Genomic DNA, 12,385 nt, shown 5'->3' on the forward strand with positions numbered 1-12,385 from the left:
TCCTGGCATAACTCGAGGTCCTTTCAATGTAGTGTTTCTGACGATACTGGAGCTTCCTCTGCAGCACCATCTTCACATCACCAGTTTGGGTTACAGATCACCCTCATGTTGAAAGTGACTATCTTTCCACAGCCTCAGCAACCAAAGGATTCACAATAAGATGTAACAAAGTTTTCAGAAATTAAAGCAATAACATCATGTCTTCCATGATTGAGTTTGAAGTCACAGACTTAGAATTGTTGTCACATGGAAGTGTCACAGAATAGTGAATAATGCATCATGTTCCTTAGTGTCAGCTTGTAAGTTTATGGAAAAATGGAGTTAAAAGATTTGGTGCAAAAATTATGAAAATATGTCTAATTATTATTGATGAAATATATTTTTAAATTTTGAAATCCATGCATACGGGGAGATCATCAAAAAGTACGTGGAAAATATATAGAGATACATTATGAAACATTAGGCATGGATTTCAAAAATTTTTTTCACCAAATAAGCATATTCTTTAATTCCACATTTTCATTAACTATTTGAAGTGCCCTTGTATATTGCCCCTGATGAATTTTCCTGATTCCCCAGCTTGCAATCATGTTAATTAACAGGCACCCATCTTGATATCATCAATTAAGGGAAAGTAGTTATGGAACTATGGCATTTGTAATTCATTACCATTAAGATTTTGGCTGGGTATTAATTTTTAAATTATTTTAAGTATCTAAAGTATGCCAGACACCATGAAGATGCACATGAATGAAAAACAGTCTAGACTTAAAGGAGTTTGCAGTCTGACGGGAGAAGCAGATACATAAAAGACTAAGTGAAGTGTTGGTTGTGTACTAGAATATAAATAGCTATCAGAATTTTCCAGGTACATTTCTAGTTTTCTGTCTTTCTGTTTATCTATCTGTCTATAGCTGTATATAAAAAGAGTACTCAAAAGTTCAAGGGAGAGGGGCATGTAGCCTAGCAGTTAAGATGCCTGCATCCCTTATCAGAGTACTGGCTTTGGTTCCTGACTCTAGCTTCCTACTAATGCAGACCATGGGAGGCAGCAGTGATGGACTGGGTCCCTGTCACCCATAGGTGAGACCTGGATTGAGTTCCTGGCTCTTGGATTCAACCCTGGGCAAACCTCTGCCATTTGGGGCATTTGGGAAGTAAATCAGTAAATGGGAGCTGTGTGTATGTGTGTGTGTGTGTGTGTATTTCTCAGTGTCTCCTTCTCAAACAGTTTTTTAAAAGTTCATGTAAAAATGAAAATAAAAGATGTTTATTTTTGGTGCAAAAATTTTTTAATCCATGAAACTTTTTCATAATACACCTTTCACATGAGCTTTTTTAAAGTAACTCGTGTATCAAGGTATAAAGAGAGATTTATTTAAATGATTCAGTGGAGAGAGCTGGCAAGCTTAAAACCTGTATGACAGGCTGGCCAACTGGAAAGTTGAGCAAGACTTGATGGTGCAGTTCTGATTCCAAAATCTGCAGGGCCAGTCAGCCAGCTGGAAACTCAGGCAGAGTGATTCCTTCTTCTTGAGAGAGCTCCCGTCTTTGCTCAAGACCCACCCACATTGTGGAGAGTAAATTGTTTTGCCTGAAGTCATCTGACTGTCAATGTTAATGACAACTAAAAATACCTTCATAGCCACATCTGGACTAGTGTGGGACTGAATATCGGCACCATAACCTAGCCAGTTAAATATGTACAGCTCACCAGCACAGATTCCAAACAAGCTGCCACACAGCAGATATAACCGCAGCACTTAGAAGAATCCTCAATTTCACACATTCTCCAGATTCATGTTGGGAGCCTGGACCTTCGGAGCTACTGAAAGGTTTCTCCAGCACATGTTGGTGACATTGCCACAGCCTAAGTCACCTACCTTTTCCCTTTCCAGTTCTGGTTGTTCTTCTTCAATTACTTTCCCTTTTTGCTCCTCACATTCTTTCTTTGTTAAACTGTTTGTATTTTCCTTTCCCAATATCTTTGTCCATCTTAATTTTTCTTCTGTGTCCCTTGTTTAAAAATTTCCTCTTCCCCGCTTTTCATTACTTTTTGATACCCCAGAGTTTGCCACCATCTTTATTACCCTTCAATGAGAATATCTACACATTCGGCCGGCGCCGTGGCTCAACAGGCTAATCCTCCGCCTTGCGGCGCCGGCACACCAGGTTCTAGTCCCGGTCGGGGCACCGATCCTGTCCCGGTTGCCCCTCTTCCAGGCCAGCTCTCTGCTGTGGCCAGGGAGTGCAGTGGAGGATGGCCCAAGTGTTTGGGCTCTGCACCCCATGGGAGACCAGGATAAGCACCTGGCTCCTGCCATCGGAACAGCGCGGTGCGCCAGCCGCAGCGCGCTACCGCGGCGGCCATTAGAGGGTGAACCAACGGCAAAAGGAAGACCTTTCTCTCTGTCTCTCTCTCTCACTGTCCACTCTGCCTGTCAAAAATAAAAAAAAAAGAGGAGAATATCTACACATTCTCCATGGAAGTGATCCCTTATTTCAGACGCTTCAAATACCATCTTATGTTAATACTCAAGTCACCTTTCTCACTGTGATTCTTGTCTAAGCTTGCTTTCAGCCATTTGCTAAACTTCTCTATCTAGAATTTTCTCAATATTTTGATGGTAATTTATAAGATGTTAGTGCCCATCATTCCCAAACCCACATTTTAGTACCTGGGAATAATGGATAATGTTATTATTTGAAATTGAGAGCATGGATATAGCTGCTACTATCATCCTACAAGAACAGGCCAAAACTATTATCTGACAATAATAACTCCTCCTGTGGCAATGTCATTAGGAATTGAGTGATATTGACTGTATTCCTCAAATAAGAAACTCCAAGAACCATATATTCTAAATAACTACAGACACAATTTCCCTGAGCTTATTAAAGGAAGCAGAACCGTCTCCATTGCCATCAGCCATTCTTTCATGTCTCCAATCTATGTAAGGAGAGGAATGAAAAGACAGGACTGAAATAATGGGAAGTCATTGTCTTTGGAGCAGAATTTGTGATGAGTTTTTACCCTCTTTCCCAAGGGAAGTTGGAAACAGCAGGAAGATACCACCAACACCAACACTCAAAGGTAAATAGTCGAATAGCTTCAAGAGAATTAATAGTTAAGATTGATGATATCTAGACAAAGAGGTGAAATTGGCAAAATTTGCTTCTTCTGCTTCCTAGGGCTGCATCAGAGAAATGTTGAGAAAAGGTTCTTTAGAGTGTTTGATACACACACATGCATTCTTGGCAGACAGGCATAAAAGCAATGTTTAGGTTAGTATTTTGAAAGTAGATGAGAATGGAAGTATCCTGTGCCAGCTAAGTTTAAGAGAACCATGGTGTATTCCAGCTGAGGACAGTGCCAGGTCAAGAAGGAGGGAACAATTACACTACACCCCAACTATGCATGCCCCTTGGATGTGTGAAAGAGAACCTTCCATTTCAGTCTACTTGCAGAAGTACAAAAAACAGAAATAAATTGAAGTTGGGGGTTCTTCTGACAGCTGCCATTTCAGGTGAGGTGATGATCCTGCTGGAAAGGGCTTTGTGGGCAGGGATATATTGAAGGTACTGCTGCCTTTCTTTCAAAATGTGTTCAATAATAGAGGAAACCTAAGTTGATTTACACACACACACATACACACACACAATCACCAGGATGAACACAATAGACAATAGAAAAATCCACCAAAAATCCATCAGAATTACACTAACCCACTGGACAGTAGGCAGTCTCTCCCTCCAATGACGAATGACTGGTTACATAAACATTTCAGTCTTTTTTCTCTCTTCTCTGTCTCCGTGCCACAGAGCTAAACCTTGACAGTAAAGGGCTGGAGGGTGTTTTTCAGAACAAATCATTACCTTAAGCTTCTTCCTTCCTCCAGGCAGTAGCCATGGTCAAAGGCCAAGTCCGCAATGAGGAAGGGTAGCAGACAGAGGTGAGACTCTTATAATACCTGGCACCTTTAAAATGGATTAGGTTAATATTTAATCATTAGAAGTGACCAAAACACTGCAGATTCTGCGAAAGATATGTGAACTGGACCAAGAATGAATGCATTGTCAGAATATAAAAGAAATAAATGATTGCCCCCAAAATAAGTAAATAAATGGTAGCACTACCATGTTTTAAGTCACCTCCTTGAGTGAGCTCACTCAATCAATTGTCCAAACTTTAGTCTCTACTACCTAATAGAAGTAGGTGGAGTCCAAAATAATATCTCTGTCTCTGACACCTTTTTTACCTCTGTCACTTTCCTCACTTTGACACCTTCTTTCCTGATTTCCAATATTGCCAAACAAAATGTTTGATTCCCCAGTACTATCCAAAACAAATATAACCCAAGACTGCATTCTCCATCTTAGTAGTCATCTGCTTATTCATTCCACAGCCACTGGAGGCCACAGTAAAGTTCTCACTTGTGAGACTGAAGAGAGAGGAAATCTCTCACAGGCCACACTGCTTCTGATCCAGCTCTCTGCTACTGCATACCCTGGGAGGCAACCAATAATGGTTTAAGTATTTGGGTTTCTGCCATTCATGTGGGAGACCCAGATGGAGCTTCTGACTTTGGTCTGATCCAGCTCTGATTATATTGGGTATTTGGGGAGTAAACTAGTGAGTAAAAGATCTCTCTCCGTCTATCTCTTTGTCTCTCTGCATTTCTGATAAAATGAAAATAAATAAATATTTTTGATTAATTTGTTTGAAGGACAGAGTAACGAGGACAGAGAGGAAGAGGAAAAGATCTTCCATCCATTGGTTCACCCTCCAAATGGCTGCTACAACTACAGCTGGACCAGGCTATAGCCAGAAACCAGGAACTTCATTTGGGTCTTCCACATGGTTGGCAGGGCCCAAATACTTAGGCCATCATATGCTGCTTTACCAGGTGCTTTAGCAGGAAGCTGAGTGAGAAGCAGAGCAGCCAGGACTTGAACCAGTGCTCCAATATGGGAACCCAATGGGGGACTCCATCAACATCTAAATAAACGTAAGTGTAGTAAGTGGTAGCTGAACTCACTGCACCACAACAGAAGTCCCAAATTTTAAGAAATTATTTTAGGGCATGCTCAAGTGACAGTATTCAAAGACCACTATACCAAGTTTAATTTTCCACGATCGCTACACTTCCAAATCCTGCTTCCAGGAAATATGTCACCATTTTCCAAATGTTTATGACTTCAAACCTCTACCTGGCAGAGTCTGTCAACCTCATATATTTTTGGTACCAGGCAAATATTTGCAGCCACTCATTCCATCAGGGTTAGACACTCAGTACATTGTCCTCAACAATTTTTATAGTACTTACTAAATGGTGTTGCTGGCTGTGTAGTTCATGCTTGCCTTTATATCCCTAGGATCTAGCACTGAACATGTTTTTGGAAGGTAATATATGTTCATGGAAGTTTATGTGTACTGTATTGAGAATTACCCATGCTTCTCAGCATCACCAAAATTATTGCTTTTGTCAACTGAATACATTCAAATAAACATGTTGCATATCAATTCCAAAACAAGTTGTTTTGCATAAAATCATTTTTAAGTAAATAACTTAGAATGTTTGACTAAGATATAGTTAATTGAAATAACATGGTTCACCTTGGAAACAATGACAAAACCTGTGAGATACATGGAAATTAAGGAAAGCAGGAAATAATCATCCTCTAAATAAACATTACCTTTAAGATTTTTCATTAGATTCTATGGAAAAAAAATCTGAAGTATAAGAGGCCTTTCAGTGACTTGAAAGAATTACTTTATTAATTTTTTTAGAAACAGGATGAGCACTGTGCTCAGACAATGCTAAGCACAGGAACTAGTCTCTTAAAGTTGTTGTTTGAGATTTGATTTCCTGGATTTTATTATACTTTCCTTGACCCTTCTGTTAGGTACTTGCCACTTTGATTTTCAAGAGAAATGCAACTCAAACTGGCTTAATCAAAATAAAGAATATAATGTAAAGACACAGGATATCTCACAGAGCTTGGGGGCAGGAATGCATGAGATCAGGCCTCAGAAAGTCCTAGACCCAGATCAATTCTTCACCTGCTTCTCATCTCCCCTTCTTTTTGCTTGTCTGTTGTGTGATCCTCTTTCTGCATCTTCAGGTCCTCTATTCCCTGTCCATGTAACAAATTGGTGCTGTCCATATGAAGACTATTAGTTACTTTAGTTACTCTTCATCTCTCTAGACATGTAGAAAGATCAAATCTTTCTATTTCCCCACCCCCTATTGCTTTTTCCAAAGGAAAATCTGATTATCCAATTGATGTCAAGTTCTGATTTCTGGACAAGTCAAGTATGGGTGAGAAGTAGGGCGGGGCCAGTAGCACACACAAGGCTTCAAGGAACCCATACAGAGACATTCTATGGGAGTGAGTAGGAGTAATGGGCCTAGAAGAAGGTCATCATGAATGGTCTCTATAAGATAAGGTAGCTACTGAACTTTTCCTCATGGTCCAAAGTGCACCAAATTTTTAATCATGATGTTTTGGAGGAAACAACAAATACAGCAGTGCTCAAGCATTTTTCATAATAAGAGAAACCAGATGTGTTCATTAGATCTACAGATATAAATCAAGATCAAAGGGTTGAAATAAATACTGGACTGTTTATTCTTACCTTACCCAAAGCCAGATTGTATTTTGTTGTATCTAATTGTATTGTGTTTTTTAAGATTTATTTACTTATTTGAAAGACAGAGTGACAGAGAGAGAGGTAGAGACAGAAAGAGAAAGAAAGGTTCCACCCACTGGTTCACTCCCTAAATGGCCGCAATAGCCAGGTCTGGTCCAGGCTGAAGCCTGGAGGCTCAGGCCCTATCCAGGCCTCCCACATGGGTGGCAGGGTCCCAAGTACTTGGACCATCCTCCTCTGCTTTCCCTGGCACATTGCAGGGAGCTGCATTGGAAGTTGAGCAACCAGGACTCAAACTGGCACTCCGATAAGCTGCTTCCTGTGATTCTGACACCCCTTAACCTGCTGTGCCCAACACCAGCCCTTGCTTCCCTATTTTAGACTACATCATCTTTGGAGAGAAATTTACAAATAGACACTGTAAATTACCCTGCCTTAGGGTATGTATTAATGAAACATTGCGCCAACTTAATAAAATAACCAAAGCTAAAAAAATAAAAACACACATTTCATTTAGTTATGCTGAGAAATAAACTATGTCTGTTAAAATAGTATTGGAAAAGTTTAGATCTGGAAATTTTCTATATAAATTCACTGGATTGTAAGTTAATTCAGTCTACTATAACAGCATAGCATAGACTGCGCGACTCACAGCAGACATTTATTTCTCACAATTCTGGATGCTCGGAAGTCCAAGGTGAAAGTATAGGCAAATTGAGTTCCTGGTGAGGATCCTCTTCCGGGCTTGCAGATGGACAACTCCTCACTGTGTTCCCACATGGCAGGGAGAGAAAGATCTGTCTCTCTCTCTTGGAAGAGCATAGTCCCCATTGTGAGAGTCCCACAATGAGGCCTCATGTAAACCTAATGTTACGACGGCCGTACCGCAAGTACCATCACTTTAGGGATTAGAGCATCAACATGCATATTTTGGGTGATACACATTTAGTACATGACCAATAGTAGAAAGATCGTTGAGTAGATACAGATTGTTGTTTGAGATTCTTGAATGAGTAGCCCTGGCCACTAAAACGTCGAGTCCTAAAACATTATATTCTCTCTACCAAACCAGTTCCCATTGCCAACACTTTGTATGATAACATAGATCTTTGAAGGCAGAAGTTCAGCTGCTAATCAAGTTTGAGATCCCTAGGTAGGCCTAACCTGGCTCCTGCAGTGAATATTTATCCTTAGCACAAATCAAAACCTTGCTTTCTCTATGCCTCAGGGCATTCAGCTGCTTCAGCAGCTAGAGCATCAGTAGAGAGCTGCCCCAGTCCCGGAAATGAACACTCAGTCTTAGCAACTGGGACTCTGCTTGCACAGTGGCCAAGTTTATCTCTTAATGTTTGCAAAACCTTTTCTATCTCCACAAGCCCATGTATGCATTTGCCCCCCAAAAGTACAAGTGTTCCCACAGTTTGAGAACAACAAATCTAATTTCCAAGTCTTAGTCCCCTGTGCATCTATTGGCCAAACTCCAACAATGCAACAAAATGGTCCCTCTGAGCAAGAAAAGGGAAATTGAGAAAAGGATTTTGAAATTTTACCATAGAAACAGTGTTGGGCCACATTGTGATCCTTACCCCCCTCTTCTTTCTTGTTCTCTTACTTCCCTTCCTTGGCTTCATCTTCTTCTCCTCCTTCTCTTCCTTTCTGTTCTAAAGAGAAGTCAAAGCAGCCTGCTCCCTGACACTTTTCTCTTAATCTTCATCTGTGTTTTCTTGTCCTGCAATAGTAGAAAAGACCTTCAAAGGTAGCAGGGGGTGGGGGTCGGGGGCTCAAAACAAAGAAAGCATTTTCCTCCACGGTGGTCACATTTTTACTCCTCACAAAACATGCTGCTGACTACCCTTGCCCAGGGAGTGGGTGAAATCAAAGATCCCTCTTCAGAGTGGTGTGAGAGGTATGCATAGAAAACTTCAATAATTACTTGAAGGTGACATATTCTACAGAGCCAGCAATTTGGTTTGCATGCATTAAGAGGATTATAAAGAGGAGAGTGCATTTGTATTAAGATCTGAAGGATGAAGAAACACAGTAGAGAAGAGAAAACGTGGATCAAGAAAATTTAGAAATTTGTACTTTCAAAAATAATGCACATTGCTCTGGAATATGGGAAGGAAAATAAATAGATTATATTTAGAAAAGCGTGCTACAGATAGGTTGTCTTGTTAAGGGCTTTGAATACCCACAGAAGAGATTTTAATTGATTCTTTAAAAAGAAGAAAAGGCCAAGTGCCATCTTTTGCTGCCCTAGGCCAAATAGAATGGAGAAGGGTAGCAGGTGGATCTAGAGGCTGTCCTTTATGAAGTGCATTAACAGACTCCCTCATCATCTGACTTGACATTATGTTTGGAAGAGGTGGAGCATTTGAGATACAAAAGAAAAGATCAACTAGGTATTTATACCATGGCTCCCTTTCTGCACTGGCTAGGTTAAGTGATAGGTCCATCAGCACACCCTACACACACTACAGCTGCCTTCTCCTACTCCCAGGAACCCATTCTTTGTCTTCCTCCCAGCTTATGGTGGCAACAGGCCTGGTGTAGATATCCCAGTGTCCTGCACCATTGACTGTGGTTTCTAATATCATCTAGCATTCTTCTGTATTTTGTCATCAAACACCCCTCAAATTTTCCAATTTGAGAATCACAGTTATTTCATGCTAAGGCCTTAACTTCTATGAGCCAAGGAAATTTCTTAAATAAAAAAATGACAGTACCTTGTCTGTGTTTAATTTTATGCCTCCATGAACTTTTTGAAGTCAATTTATATTTTTAAGTACCAAAATTGAATGATTGAAATGGAGTATTGAGCTTGATTCTTTTGGAATCTAAGTATTTATTCCTTGGTTGTAATGTAACTGTAAGAAACCTTTTGGTTATTTTTATGCATTAATTTGAGTGAGTGGTGTCTACATTTGTCTTCCCATTATAATTTCCAGAAACAGATAATTCTCATTTTAAAACTTTTCTAAAATGTGCAATTCAATATTAGATTAGATGAGATATTCATAATATATTCATCAGTATGGTGGCCAGAACACACAACTGATGGATGGTGTAAAGCACCAGTCTCTGTGATTCGTTTGGTTCTACTGGCCAGAAATAATCTTTGGAAGGCAGGAACAGCATTGTTTGTCTCACACTTGCCTAACACACAGTGGGCATTTCATCAACAGCATGTAGGACAAATGAAAACTTAGATGGCTAGCACCTACAGATTTGCAACAACAATTCAGGAATTCAGGCCCTGTGGGCTGAATAGAATGAATGATGCCAACTGCCACCTTTCCAGATTGATAGTGGACAAGGAGGATTTAATAGCCAAGCAGGGATAAAAAAATTTCTAGAGTTTCAGGGTTTGCTTTTTCATTGGTCATAAAAATAAAACATAAAAAGGGTATGTTTCACCAGTGATATCCCCTTCAATTCTTCTCAAGTCAGCATCAGAAGAAATAACAACTCCTACACCCTGAGCTCAGAAAGCCCTTTGTTCTCAAGCTTCTTTTCACTTGGAGGATTGGCTTTCAGTTTTGTTGTCTCCCATAAGAGACTGTGAGTATCTTGATGTCAGAATCCTTGTCTACTCATAGTCTTACCCCTAAGTGTAACAAATGGCAAGTAGAAATTCATCTCCATAAATATTTGCTGAATCTGATTATTCAGCCTGTCTAGACAAGGATGTTAGAGTCCAAATAAACATTTTATATTCAAAATGAAATACTTGGCCTTCATGCTTGGCCTGGGAAAGTAGCAGAAGATGGCCCAAGTGGTTTGGCCCCAGCACCCATGTAGGAGACCCAGAAGAAGCTCCTGGCTTCAGCCTGGTCCAGGCCTGGCTTTTGCAGCCATTTGTGGAGTGAACCAGTGGATGAAAGACTTCTCTCTCTCTCTGGCCCTGCCTCTGCCTCTCTGTAAGAAAGCCTTTCAAATAAATAAATGAATCTTCAAAAAAGAAAGCAATATTCATATTTATTGTAGGAACAAAATTAGAAATTTCATTAGATTTTGATGACTGCCTATTTTAATCAAATCCCTAATAGTTCTGTAAGTCATTCCCTGATCAACCATGATATCATTTACACAAAATCAGTTTACATGCAATGTATCAGTAATACAAATCTCAAATTATGCAAGATTCATTGGTGAGTTAGACCTGTGTTTGTGTATTGTTGCCAAGTCTAAGTTGTTCTTTTTCAAAGATTTCTTTGAGAAGCAGTGCATCAGCGACAGAGGAAGAGACAGCAATAGATCTTCCATACACTGGTTTACTCCCCAAATGGCCTCAACAGCCAAGACTGCGCCAAGCTAACACCGAGAAAAAAGAATTCCATACAGGTCTCCCACATGGATGGCAGGAGCCTGAGTACTTGGGCCATCATCCACTGCTTTCCCAGGTACATTAGCAGGAAGCTGGATTGGAAGCAGACTAGTTGAGACTCAAACCAGGTACTCTGATAAAGGGATGCTCATGGGCCATCTCTGTGGCTCACTTGGTTAATCCTCCGCCTGCGGTGCCAGCACCCGATGTGGGTGCTGCATTCTAGTCCCGGTTGCTCTTCTTCCAGTCCAGCTCTCTGCTGTGGCCTGGGAGGGCAGTAGAGGATGGCTCAAGTGCTTGGGCCCTTGCTCCCGCATGGGAGACCAGGAGGAAGCACCTGGCTCTTGGCTTCGGATCGATGCAGCTCTGGCCATAGCTGCCATTTGGGGAGTGAACCAACGGAAGGAAGACCTTTCTCTCTGTCTCTCTCTCTGTCTATAACTATACTGTCAAATAATAATTTAAAAAAGGGATGCTCATATGGCAGGGAATGCCTTAACTTTCTGTGCCATGTTGCCAGCCCTGGTAGGTTGTTCTAAATCTATTACCGGACACAAACTCCAGAATGTAAGGAATAATAACTGATTGAAATACAGAGATACCACTTTACTGTACAACAGGTCATGTTCTAATTATTTGGCCTGAAGACAGCCATCTAAAATTATCATATATAGGTATAATATATAGGTATAATATTATAATATATAGGTATCTCTGTTTGGCGAACTGTCCCCAGGCATGGTCTCAGCATTTTTCCTCTGTTCACTGTAAATCTTGCATAGCAAGAAGACAGGATTGCAGTCCCTGACATATTTCTAGGTTTGATTTATTTCCTTTTATGCAAGCAATCAGTATAGATGAATGTGTTTTAGGAAAATCAGAGATGCTTCTTGAAATAGCTAACCTGTTTAAATGAAAAGGGCAGGAAAGCAGTCAAGATAAGGAAAGTGTGTGTGACTAGAAAATCTCACAGCTTTACCATGGCATATAGAAAATATATTTAGCTCCTCTCACTGGAACCTCGGAATTCTAAGTGTTATATTTTATTAATGTTACTAGAGGGCAGAGCATGAGGGAGGGGATCAGTTTAATTTTCCTTCAGTAATTGCTTTGTTATCCTGATAGACTCTCTCCTACTTTCCAATCTTTCGTGACACCATTTCTCCTTAAAAGCGTCCTGGGGGATGCAACTACATCTTCGCAAGTCTGTTTAGTGAGTTGGAATTTGAAGCTCACTAAAGAGTTGAAGGATAAAATGAAAACAGACCTTTAAAGACCAGCTTATTTTCATCTTGGAAGATAAAGAAACACATAAATCAGAAACTCTGAAACTCATTCATGCATTCATAAGCAAACATTTATTAGACACCTATTATATGCCAGTCACTGAGTTGGGGCTGAGA

This window comes from Lepus europaeus, chromosome 14, assembly GCF_033115175.1.
Source record: "Lepus europaeus isolate LE1 chromosome 14, mLepTim1.pri, whole genome shotgun sequence".
In the NCBI taxonomy this organism is placed as follows: Eukaryota; Metazoa; Chordata; class Mammalia; order Lagomorpha; family Leporidae; genus Lepus; species Lepus europaeus.